Source organism: Labeo rohita, chromosome 4 (genome assembly GCF_022985175.1).
Source record: "Labeo rohita strain BAU-BD-2019 chromosome 4, IGBB_LRoh.1.0, whole genome shotgun sequence".
NCBI classification, from domain to species: domain Eukaryota; kingdom Metazoa; phylum Chordata; class Actinopteri; order Cypriniformes; family Cyprinidae; genus Labeo; species Labeo rohita.
The window spans coordinates 17889323-17902427 of NC_066872.1; the positions used below are offsets into that span (position 1 = coordinate 17889323).

The window sequence follows — 13105 nt, forward strand, 5'->3', positions numbered from 1 at the left end:
AGAAAGACATGAACATCTTGGATGACAAGGGGGGTGAGTAAATTATTTGTAAATTGTTGTTGTGGAAGTGGACTTCTCCTTTAATGCACAGATCCAATCAGGGTTGACAGATTGGGCAGCTTGGCACTTTAAAGGGCAAGATTTTGAATGTGCAGCTATATATTCATTCATTCATTTAAGTGACTGTGATGGCAAAGTGGCCTGCTGTAGTTCTGTCTGAAGATAAAGCACAGGACAAAGGTAAACGCATTATTTTTGTTAATTGTTGTTATTATTTTATTTTTGCTGTCCAGTTACCATATAGTATGTATCAATGAAAAATACATTTTTGGCTGTCGTAAGTGTGTGCATGAACGAGAGTAAATGCCAGCTAAATTACATTGCTTTTTGATCACTTTAAAATTGCTTCTTCTTACTGTGGACATTGAAAAGGATGCATGTGCTTTTCCAAGGGTTAAAGTCACCGGTTAATTTCTTGATTGCCACTTTGAAAAGATTTTAAGCATATTTTCTGACTCCCTTTAATGCATTTTGATCCATATTCCTGTAAAATTGATTTCTTTATTTTTATTTTGTCATCATAATTTTTTAAGATAAAAATGGTCTTTTATCAACCTTGATTGACATGGCAATAAAATTCTATCACATTATTTTGGCAGTTACAATTTTGGGCTGGTATTTGTTGAAGTGGGCGGGTTTTGGTGAGCTTTCCACACTAAATCTGATATTTTCACAATATCCGGGTTTTTTTTTTGGCCCACCTGTTTACATACACTTTAGACACGCCTGACATCCCTTTTTACACTAATCTTCTGCATAAAATCATTCCAGTGGCTTTCACAACCATTGAGCGCAATGACTGACCCTCGAATTCTGAATGGACTTTTGCTTATTCATATTTTCCAAAGTCAGCAAAACTTATAATTAAACAAAGAAAGTGAAAGCGCCTTTTTAATGCCACCATCATAAGGACAGAGTTAATGCTTTTTACATAGGTTTCTCCAGCGCGGCTGGCTCCACGAGCTTTGATGGAGACATCTAATTCACAATTTACTAGACTCACTCACTGTATTTCATCCCGTGCTTTATTAAGGTTACAAGCTCATTTCATGTTATGTTAATGCTATAGTGTCATGTTTATCAAAATTGTCTACCCTCCTTGCTGAATGTGTTAATTTGAAAGTGAAAGTACAATAGGAAATAATAGCATGCATATTATAGCCAGGCAGGAGTGGTGAAACCAAGTCAACTCCTTTTACGAGAAGGAAATGGTATAAAATTTTGCATCAACAAGACTAGCTTTGAGTTTCTATGCGAGCGCTTTCGCTTTCTTTAATTATTTGCCATCTGGAACACTTTCTCCATGGCGTGTCTCCAAACGCAGCCAAGTGTGAAATTATGACATTCAATGCAATCCATCATGGAACAATGACAACTGACACGGAGAATCGGATGTGTGTTTAGACGTGGTCTGATGTCCAGATATAGGAGATGTATCTGATTTAAAATCACTTTTGAAAACAGCTCAGATCGGATGCGAAAAAAACAGATCTTGTGCAAATTTGTGTTTACAAACATGCATCAAATTCCGATCAGACAAATGTGGGCAAAAAAATATTTTTTTTTTTTTCTGCCAGTGTAAACGCAGCCCTCTCCGATTTTTTTCACATCCGATCTGAGCCGTTTCCAAATGTGGTTTTAAATCAGATACATATGGGATATCTATCGGATATCAATAGATACATATCAGATATCGGATAGGGTCAGTTGTTGCTCTCAATGGTTGTGAAAGCCAGTGAAATGATTTAATGCAGGAGATTAGTGTAAACACGGATATCAGATACAATGCATGTCTAAAGTGATGTAAACAGGTGGGCCAAAAAATTGGACATGGTGAAAAGATCAGATCTGTCACGATCTGTCACAAAATCATCATGATTGTTTCACGATGCCAATCTTTTGTCTGGAAAAGCTGAAAATCATGCAGTGTGTTTCGGGCTTTATAGGCAGTCATTAGGTTACAAAAAGTTTAAACTCTGAAAGTGTAATATACTGTACAAGTATAATATACTGGCATGCATCCAATTTCCTCCCCAGCTGTTTGTTCACTTTAGATATAACAGACCCAGAAAACACAACTACGTTGTAAAAATCTGCTTTGTCAATGTACTTTATATGACAGATGTAGGTTTTTTTTTTTTTTTTTCACGTTGCAAATGTTTTTTCACAATGTTGCAGAAACATCAACATGTTTAGTTTTTAGCATGTCAGAATGTTTCCTTGCATCATTTTTGGAACGTATTTACCATGTGCCAGGTTGAACGTCATCAAAATGCTTTATACTGTTATCATCAACACTGAACTCACGCACTAAGAACTGCCACTAGGGGGTGCTAAAACTATACAAGTGTCAAAATGGAACAAGTAGATTTCATTGAGCGTGAGCACATCCTCACACAACAAAGTGTGTGAGGTCATCAGATCCATCCCTCTTTAACTATGGTTGCTGGTCATTCCATGAAAGTGGTGGCTTTTGTGTCCCTAAGAAATAATCAAACATAGAATTAATATAACAAATAAATTTGCAATTTAAAAACATAACAATATTATGTATTCCTTCATTAATATTATATTAGACAAAAAATGCAATTAAATATTACATAATTTAAATAGCATTTATGCTGATCAAGGGTAAGGTTTTTGGCATGTCCCCCACCATAATTTTTCCTCTTTGCAAAATGAAGGGAAAACGATGTAAAAATCACATTTGCATATTGTCCTAAATACAGTCTTGTTGTTTATCAACGTTTCTGGCAAAAGTATACATTTTTTCTATAAAATAGAAATCATTATGTTGGTGTGCCCTGATTTCTTGTCAGCCCTGTTACACTCATCAAAAAACCCTTGTCATGTAATATACATTCCAGTGACATCATCTCTACATCATCAAGTGGTTACATCATCTCTCAACCAGGATTCCAATTCTTAAAACACACGCATGTTTCTCTCGCTCTTCTATAATGTTCTATTTTTGATTATTTTGAGGCTTGACTGATAATGTAATGTCTGATATCCAATGTCGAAACCATTTTAACGTGAATTTAAACAATTATTACATTTAAAATAATATCTACAACTAACATCCTTTCAATGTGTACACAATGAGCTTTTGTGAACATGACTATTAGCTAGCAATTAGGAAATTAGTTTGAAATCATCAGACCTGTTACTGTCAGCCCTGTTACTTTTCAGAATACTGAAAGTTGAATTCGAAAATAGTGAAACAAACCTCAGTCTTTAAAAAGTACTGGATATCCCAAATGAAACTTAAGTCTTGGCACTAAATCCAGAACGCGTACAAAAGGAACCAGGCCACCAGGTGATGAATTTATGGATTGGAAACTTCTGAGCGTGTTTAAAGCATCACATTAGCTAATATACAGTGTTTGGTCTGCTAAATAAATGCGTCCTTTGTGGAAAGAAACACATGAACGTTGTGCTAGATACTGTTCTCCACAACAAACTTAGATATTTGCAGCTGTGGACATTTCTGCGGTCAAAGTTTACTTTTCCTTTTGAACACGTCTCAGACTAAGGTAATGCTTTACAATGAACTTTAGTTAGGTAATGCATTAATATTAACAATGAGAAATACATCTGTTACAATATGAATTAATCATTGTAGATGTTAGTTAATGAAAATACAGCTTGAGCTCAGGTACAAATGTTAACAGATACAACTTTTAATTTTAATAATATATTAGTAAATGTTAATATTAAAATTAACATTAAACAATACTTAAGAAGTGTTGTGTATTGAATCTGTCACAAGTCCTGTCCAATCTGCCCACCACCAGAGGTCGCCTTGGCATCATACTGACACTCACACTACACTGACTGTTGCACTACAATTCCCATGTTCCACTGCATGGATTGCACTTTCACTTGCAGCCAATCAGACACACCACAAATATGAGGCCGTCACCATCATTCTGGGCCGAGAATTGTACAGCGTTTAGCACTCTCCTAGTGTTAGCTGCTTTACGGAGCCTTCTAAGTCTAGTTAAGTCTTGTTTTTTAAGTTTAGTCGTCCGTGTCTTGATGTGTATAGCCTGGTTTTCTTGTCTTGTCTGTCTTCAGCCTGCCCTGGACTTTTTGCCTGTCATGGATTAACCCTTTGCCTGGACTCTGTTCACCCCACGACTGTACTATAGACTGTCTGTTTGGATTACTAGTTTGTCTTGCCCCTTGGATTATGTTCGCCGTTGACTGACCCTTGCCTGTCCCTGGATTACTCTTGTGTCTTGCCCTGTTTGTAGCTGTTTGCTGGTGTCGACCCTTCCTGTTTAAGACCATGTCTCTGTCTCAGTTCAATAAAAGCTTGTGTTTGGACCTGCCTGCTTCAAGTCACATTCGCTCCGTAACAGAATCTTTGTGCTGTATTTTCTATTACCAGATTTTTCATATGATACACCTTGCCCATTTCTGGCCCTCTCTGTTTCATCAACCTTTATAAGTGTAAGACTTAAACATCTGAATGCTGTTTTTTTTTTTTTTTCAGCAAATAATTTTCAGAATAGTTAAGGGAATAATTTTCAAACATCTGGCATCTGTTCTGATGTATGCATGTATTAAGATTCGATTTTTCTTATATTGTAATTTAATTTTTTGTTTGGTCAAAACATATTGTTATGATAAGCGCATAATCACAACTATTCAGCGTTCTCAACCATATTTTTATTTAAAGTTTCAGAAATTCAAGTACACAGAATGCTAGCAATATACAGAAGTGTTATCAAAATACTGTGATGTCTTTGGAAGTGGCAATAACTATCCATTCAATTCTACTTTAATGATATGGTTTATTCATATCCTATACACATTGTGTAGGTAGCTTAAACTTCACCCTATTCTTCTCTCAGTTCACCGGCCACTTACATGTATCTGGATAAATTAACATCAGTCTATATCCAGACTCTAAACTTCTAACTCGTACTGTTGTGATAATTGTAATATTGCTAATACAGAAATAATGATACTGATTTGACTGTTTGAGAAGCTGTTTCACATCTATAAATGTCATGCTCTCTTGTGGACTCTAGTGTATACTACATGCGATATTTGTGCAAGCAGGGTGTGTGGAGGTATGCAAATACATAGGTTGACAATGGTTGCAATGACTGGATGGACTTCCACAGAAGACGTATGTTTGTTTTAATATTCAGATCAGGATGTGAAGACACCTGAGACACCACAACAACAAAAAAATGGCCTACCCTAAGTTTTAAATATGAAAATATTTTTGTTAAATTTATATACAGTTGACTTACTCTGTTATATTGTATCCTGTGAATTTTATTTCTTAACTTGAGGACGAGGACATGCCAGCACCAAAGATGTCACACACTGTAAATATATCTAGATGTGACTTATCGTTTTATGAGCTTAGTTCCCTTGGGAAAATTAACCATGGTTTTACTACAAATAAAGCAAACAAATACATGATTACTACACTTTTGCGATAATAGAACCATAGTTAATTTTCGTAAGGGTTATCTCTGCATCACATAAACCGAACACTTCCTTAAACACTGTTTTGTTTTGTTTTTACATACTGGTTACTAGGCCATGACAAAGACCAGTCATTATCAAACACAACTCACACTGTGAGCACACCAACATGCAAGTTAATTCTTGAAAAATATTTTAGTTACCTCATTAAAAGACTGTGTTCAGTGTTTGAATTTTTAAAATTTCATCTTATTTAATAACATGGAACACTGAACATGGATAAACAGTTAAATGGGTCAGTTGTGTGGACTCTATGGCTACTGTACTGATTTCTCAATTTCAATTGATAATGGTATGAATTAATAATCACAAAATACTTTGTTACATTTTTTTAATTTTGCTCTATTTTTAAAATTATGCTAATTTTATTTTTATTAATTGTGTTAATAAAAAATGTTAAAAAAAGAGAATGTTGCAACACTATGCTAATCTTAATATACCATATTATTAAACTAAACTTTGTAATATTACCAAAAAAAAAAAAAAAAAAAACATTCTTAGGACATTGTATTTTTAACTGTAACTGTAGGTGGAAAGAACATTGCAGGAACGCCATGCTAACCATAAAATAATGTTTTACCAGCGTCAAGCAAACCATGACACAGAATGTGTTCATATTTTACAAAATCATTGTTTAGTTTGAGGTGCAGATTTTATATCCTGATAAGGGGGAAAATGTTATAATAATAATTTCCAGTAGTGAAACTTGCAGATGACTCATTGTCTCCCCTTGTATGTCACCAACATACCTTAACTTGACCAACAGATCACAGATCCACAAGACAAAATGGAAGCAAACTTTCCATATTTGAACAATTTTAAGCTTTTTGAACCATTTTATGAACTCTTTAATCATATCCATTTTTGAATTCTATTGTGACAGTTCTTAATTATTTTAATCGATCATACAGAAACATCGATACAGTATCGAAGGTGCACTAACATGGAAAACAAACAAAAAGAAATGCAAATAATGAGGTGGCTATTTACTGAGAAGCTGCTATGGAAATGCAATACTTAATTAGGAAACATGCAGGCCCTCAGTCTCTACCTCATTCAAATTAACACTTCCAGAGAATTACAGCAACAAAGATAAACACAGAGAGAGAATGAAGAAAGAAGAAAAATGAGAAGGGTTTTGTTTGGAGTAATAAACAGATGATGTGATGCTGAATTATGATTGAGAGCAGATAAAGCTGCAGACAGAAACATCAGACGACAGAAACACAACTTCTAAAGTAAGAACAACTCACATGTTACTCAAATTAGACTTCTGATATGTTAATATTGTCTCAATCATTGTGTATGGTGCATTTATGCTTATGTTAAGAAGGAGTTTTAATTATCACTGAAATCATGTTTTACACCCAAAATAAGTATGTGAATATTTGGGTTTATCTGTATTTTTCTTGGTCAGAAATGGACCAAACTCTATTTTTTATTCTTTTCCTCATTGGTGAGTGTGTTTGTGGTTTTATTTATGGTTTCTAGTTTCATTAGATTTGATCCTGTTATGAAAAGCATTAAAGCAAAGCTTCTCTTTCACAGCTCTCTGCTCCATATCTGAATGTGTTCAGCGCCAGTATCACTTTATAAATGAGATGAAGACCTGGAGTGAAGCTCAGAGATACTGCAGAGAGAATTAAACATATCTGGCCACCGTTGACAACATGAACGACATGAACAAGCTGAAGAACAGTGGGAATGATGGAAGTTTTTAATTTGTCTGGATTGGGCTGCAGAAGACAGGTCGTGATGAATGGCAGTGGTCTTTAGGTAAACCTGAATCTGAACTGTTCTACTGGACAACCAGAAGGCAGAGATGATTGTGCTATGATGACAAATGGACAATTTCATGATATGCCATGTAGTAATAACCAACCTTTCATCTGAAACAACAGTGAGTTCATTTATAGATGCAGCATATACCAAATTTTAATGGAATAAACAGTATTACTGTTTAATTTAATGTGAATTTAAAAGACTGTTATATTTGTCACAGTTTCAGTGCTGAGACAATTCCTGTACCAACATAATATTTTCCAGAAGAAAAACTTAATACACTGAACGCAATTTGATCTTTTGTTGTCCATCTATATGATCATTTGGAAACTTGCAATTAAAGAGCCTAAAAATATTAAAAATCTAAATTGATCTTATATTAATAATAAATATACAGCAGTGATTCAGTTTTAAAATTTTCAGTCTTCAGTATCACAAACCTACAAGGGCTTTGTTTTTCACATGTAGATCAGTCTGGTCCATGTAGGAATGAAAATCCATTACAACATAAAGAGAAAGTGACGACGTATTGTCAAGTATTTTACCCATACTCGAAATTGGTCCTCTGCATTTAACCCATCATGAGTGCACACACACCCGAAGCAGTGGGCAGCCATTGCTCCAGTGCCCAGGGAGCAAATAAACCCTCGTTGCTTGGAAATGTAATGTAGCAATTCAGTAGTGAAGCTATTTTATATAATTAACCTCACGGCACGGGATTGACTTCAAGTTTCTGTGCTTCAAAATGTTTCTTTGTGTCTGACTGAATGTCTGTGTTTTTCATTTTTCATGGTTTAAATGTACACGTTCCAACCAATCAGAATCAAGTTTTTAGACAGATCATTGTATTATGTAAAATATCTTGAACATTGTAAATATTCAATATATCACCAGCTGTAGAAGCAGATCAAGTCTATGAATGACGTGTTTCTGATGTTTCCACCACTGCTCCTGTTCACATCCAAACCATAAAGCAGCATAAGAATAATGAAAAAATGGATTCATTAATCTTTTTCTCATTTGTTTTTCTTAAAGCAAACAAAGGACACATCTTTGTCAATCAGACGATGAATTGGAGAGATGCTCAGAGTTACTGCAGACAGAATCATATTGATCTGGTCAGTGTGAGAAACCAGAATGAGAATCAACAGGTTGAGCAGTTCATTAGTGATAGAAATTTATCTGGATCACATGTCTGGATCGGTCTGTTCAGAGTCAGAGACTCATGGCAGTGGTCAGATCAGAGTAATTCCTCATTCAGAAATTGGTACCCTACTGAACCTAATAATTTGGGAGGTGTTGAAAACTGTGCAGTAGTTGAACTGAAAGATGAGGGACGATGGGTTGACACTCCTTGCAGTGTTCAATTTCTTTTTGTGTGTCATGAAGGTGGGTAGACCCTCACAAAACACACACAATCCATCATCACCTCCAGATCTCTTAAAGTTCACACTACATGTCTGACATGTCAAATTCATCCACAGTGTTTGTTCTGCATGTTGTTTTTGGTCAGTCTTTCTCTAGTTTCTGCTTGTGGTTTGTTTTGTTTCCCGATAAACTGACTCTGATCAAAAAGAATCTGACGTGGTCTAAAGCTCTGAGTTACTACAGAGCTTTAGATGTACTACAGACATCTTGTGAATCTGGTCTCGGTTCATTCAGAAGAGATTCAGCGTGGTGTGATGAATGTGGTTAAACAGGCATCTACTGTGGCAGTGTGGTTGGGTTTACACAACTACTGCTTCATGAGTTCACCCTTACATCTAATCTGGTTGAGTAAACTGTAAGCATATTTTGGTGTGCTGTCCTGGGGGAGGGCTCAGAGCCTGGAATATGGCCCGAACCCAGAGAACTCCCCCCCATCCCAAGTATGGGATGAGAATAGATTAAGAGTGAGGAGTTGGGGTGGAGGGGGGAATGCCGGAAAGCTGTCGAATGACAGAGGTAAGTCGGCTACGTGCATATATATGACTTGTGCTAGTTCGGATGATGATCGTGCTCCTCCCGAACCTTGTTATTAAAACATCATATCATGAACATCTGGCTCTGGTTGAGTGGAGAGATCGTGTGCTATCACAACTGGGCTCCAGGGAATGGAACGACATGGGAAAACTGCAAACTTGAGACGAGAAATGGAGCAGTTCAGTCTGGAGGAGATCAGCGCTGGATCAGCCTTCCTGAATCTCACAAACTCAACTTCATCTGCAGAAAGAAAGAGTGAGGAAACAAGGTAACAAAAAGGCACCCACCTCCCCACTATGCTCCAATTCAACAATGGTCAAATATTTTTGAGAACAGTTCACTTAGCTTAATGAAGGACCTAGAGATCCTCAGATACAAACTGTGTGTTTTGGTTCAAGAGAGCAACCATACATTTGTATTGTTTTACTTGCTTTCTTTTATCCTTTGTTTATTCTTTTCATTGATAGTAATTTGTCATTTAATCATTTTATTATTCTATTTAATCATTTATCATAATTGTTACCATTTATATACTTATTTTATTGATTCATTAATTGATTATTCATTCATATTATTGTTTTCTATTGTTTTACAAGTGAGTGTTTATTGAAAATCAAGCTTTATGGGATGTTGTTGTGAATCAATTTGGTATAACACTGCTTGATGGATTTATGTTCATCAGAAAAAAAACTGATAATTGAAACATACGCAACTAAGATTATTCAATAAACTCTGCTCCTTTTTTTATCATCATCCTTTTGTCTCCTGCTTCTGCTCTTCTCTGGCATCACTCAGTCAACTTCCTGGCTGATAGAAAAGTGTTAATAGTTTTGGGTACCAAATTGGTTGTTCTGTTACCAGACAAAATTAATATTTTCTGACAGGAGATGAGGACACTTACAAGGAGAGAGACCAGCAAACTTATAAAAGAAATGAGTGCATGTCCCACAGCAGCTCCTCACAAAGTATCAAGAGCAATGGCCTTTCCTCCACCTGTCAAAACTGCTAAAACATGCGTTTGCACATTGTGCAATTGCGATTTTGATATTAGGAGCTTCGGGTAATAATGTAGCAGTGTTTATACTGTTGACAACTAATTTTCATCAAAAAAACAAGCAAACAAACAAAAAAAGTCTTGCTTTAAAAGACAAAAACTGTAACAAAAATCTATTGACATTTTCGTCAACGAATAAAAACAAGACAAAAATGTTATGGACAACTTGGGAAGAGATGCAGACATAACGCATCTCCTGTGTGGTTGGAAGGTTAGATACAGACATTTGAACTTTGCTGACCTATCCAGCAGAACATGAGCTAGCATACCATTGCTGCACATGTCATGAAACATTGAAAAATGGCAACATCTGGGAGTAAGTGAAGAGTGAGGAAGATTTTATTAACTAAAATATAGAGGAATTGTGTCCAAATTAGTTTACTATTATAATTATAGTCCTACTCTGTATGTTGCTGGGCCTAGCACATTCTATGTTGATGTAAGAGGCCATAAGTATGGGAAAATAGCCAAGCCCATATGATTAATTTTTGGGGCTCCACTAGCAGAGTTATATTTCATGTTATTTTAGGGGCCACTAAGAGGCCTTAAGGAAAACCATCTGTTTCCCATGATAGTGTTTACCTTAAGACCCCCACCCCTATGATTTATGGTGACATGCTTGCGTGACTAGACCAGTATAAAAGCGGTCCTCAACCGAATAAGGATTAGTTCTCTATAGACAACTCGGCTTGATTGTCCTCGGCAAATAAAGTCTATCTTTTGGCATCAAAACCCAAGACTCGAATAATTCTTTGGCGGGGAAGAGGGGAAACCACAACAAGAGCAGACATATGGATAAATATGAACAGAATGAAAGAGAACTCAGTTTAGTGCATGAGTATTGAATTCAGTTCTCTTTTATGTCTAATCACACATGACCGAAGAATTACACCCAAAATGCTGTCAAATTGTCTGTTCTGATGAGTATTCATGCAAACAGTTTGGAGAATATCAGATGTCTATCAGTATCTGTGCATCCAGGTTTAAAGGGATAGATCCCTAATTTAGTTGCTGTTGTCTGTGTCATTAATTGTTAATCAAGCAACAAAAGAAAGAGAGAAAATCACTCAATGCTCTTGACTGAAACACTTTAGTAGCCCTAGGACTAATCTAAATGTAATTTATATGAATAAATCAGCTTGGAAGATTAAAGAATGTTGTAACTAATGTTGAAATACCATTGGTGTTTTATTACAAAGAAGACCATGTTCTTGTTTTTTTTAAATGATATGTGGCTTTATTTATTTTTATTTTTCCATTAAATCTGTGACTATATGGCATGTTCAGACATTAATATCATTCATATTAAAATGTTGTATAAATGTTTTATCCAGGAATATATATAATGAACTTGGTGTTGCGAATCTGGTTGGTGACCTGCGGTCCGCTCACCACCAGATGTCGCTCTTACCATTTTATAAAATACTCTTGTTCTTTTCATGTATATTAGCCTCACGCCCCTCTTTTCTCACTCACCTTCACAAGTATTGTCAATAAAATCCACCCTCCGGGGTTGTTCACTCAGCTTACCTTGTCGTGTGATTCTTCACCCGTGACATCTGGTGGAGAATGCGGGCATTGCAGGAAGAGTCACTGGCAAGTGTTCGCACCGCACCCCACTAATAGATTTTTTTCTGTCTCTTTTATCTGCTACAGTGGAAAGCAGTGCGTGCTCTTCCCCTATGGAGATGCACGATCTGCTTCAACGCCTCACCGAAGTGAACATCCGCCAGCAGCAAATTGAGGAACATCTGGCCACCCGGCAGAGCCGTGCTGAGGAAAAACTCGCCGCTGTCAGTCTCCACGCGGCTCAGCATGTTCCAGTACCTGATCCCCGAGCGCAAGCCACCCACCTGTTACCAAAGATGGCGCCGCACGACGACGTGGAGGCTTTCCTTCAAGTTTTCGAAAGCACCGCCACCCGTGAAGGATGGGCCGCCGAAGAATGGGCACCGGCGCTGGCACCTCTCCTCACTGGCGAAGCACAACGTGCTTATTTCTCATTGCCCCCGGCCGTTGCTGAAAATTACACAGAAATAAATCGGGAAATTCTAGCATGCCTGGGACTTTCTTCAATTTGTGCAGCGCAGCAGTTCCATGAATGGGAATATAAAGTCCGGGTGCCAGCCCGGGCCCAGGCGGCCGAACTCACCCGCCTTGCTCAACACTGGCTACTTGAAGGGGAGCCCACCGCCGCTCAGGTAGTGGAACGGGTGGTCATCGATCGCCTCCTCCGCGCCCTCCCACGGCCCCACCGACAGGCGGTGGGGATGAGAAACCCAGTCACCGTCCTCGAGCTCGTGGAGGCGATCGAGCTGGCAGATGCCGTTCAACACCGGGAAGCTGGGGACAGAGCGCTGCTGTTTCTCCGGAGGGTGGTCCAGGAGCGACGCGTGCCAGAGGGCACCCCGTGCACAGTCAGCAGACCGGCGGTTCCCTCACCCCGAGACGAGCCGATGCCCACGGCGGAGCCCACAACCCCACAGCGGGAGAGATGGTGAGTCCCCCTCCCAAAATTCTAATCTCTTCTATGATGTGTTTCAACAGGCATCTGGAGGGGGCTCCTTCGCCAAGGAACAGCGGGAGGCCGACCGTCTTAAGCACTGTTGGACTCAAGTGCGGGCCATAGACAATAAGGACGTCCTCCCTCGGCCCCATCCTCTCCCGCACTTCATAGTCCGAAAGGGTCTGCTGTACTGTGTTGCCCAACATAGGGGGAAGGAGAAGGAGCTTCTG

The 13105-nt window shown here is 37.9% G+C and overlaps 1 pseudogene; it reads left to right on the forward strand.

Annotated features, from left to right (window-relative positions):
• The first annotated feature begins 6990 nt into the window (after positions 1–6990).
• LOC127164513 (C-type mannose receptor 2-like) lies at positions 6991–9574 on the forward strand (annotated as a pseudogene).
• Positions 9575–13105: the final 3531 nt, after the last annotated feature.